This window comes from Myotis lucifugus, unplaced genomic scaffold (assembly GCF_000147115.1).
Source record: "Myotis lucifugus unplaced genomic scaffold, Myoluc2.0 scaffold_4, whole genome shotgun sequence".
In the NCBI taxonomy this organism is placed as follows: Eukaryota; Metazoa; Chordata; class Mammalia; order Chiroptera; family Vespertilionidae; genus Myotis; species Myotis lucifugus.
In genome coordinates, this window is record NW_005871052.1 from 21,468,216 (window position 1) to 21,468,924 (window position 709).

Genomic DNA, 709 nt, shown 5'->3' on the forward strand with positions numbered 1-709 from the left:
GGGGGGGGGGGAGGGGGGGGAAGGCCCTGCCTGCCCATTGGCCCTGGTGCAAAGGCTCCCATGTGGTCAGCACTGGGCTCTGCCTTCCTTCAAATGGAAATGTTCTCCAGTTAATTCACTTATTCACTATTACACGCTTTTTAGAAAAATTGTATTGAATTTATTTGGTTTCATATGTACATTTCTATAATACATCATCTGTGCATGGATCCAAAGTCAAGTCTTCCCTTCCACCCTCTCCTACCTCCCCCACCCCTTTCCCTCTTGTAATCCCGGTACTGTTCTCTGTGTCGATGCATTTTTTTTTCTTTTTGGTGAATCCCTTCACCTTTTTCATCCAGCCCCACACAACACCCCTCCCGTCTGACAGCTGTCAGTCTGTTTCATATCTATGAGTCTGTTTATATTTTGTTCATTAGATTATACATGTAAGTGAAATCATATGGTATTTGTCTTTCCCTGATTGGCTTATTTCACTTAGCATAATACTCTCCAGGTCCATCCATCCATGCTGCCTCAAAAGGTAAGATTTCCTCCCTTTTTATGGCCAAGAAGTATTCCATTGTATAAATACTCTATATATCTAGCCTGTGTTAAAACTGAAAAATGACGTCAGATAAAATGAGAGGAGTTTGGGGCTGCAATGGTTACAAGACGGTCAAGGGGAGGTTACAGGAACAGCCTGTGGGGAAAGCCCCGCTCTTTCTCC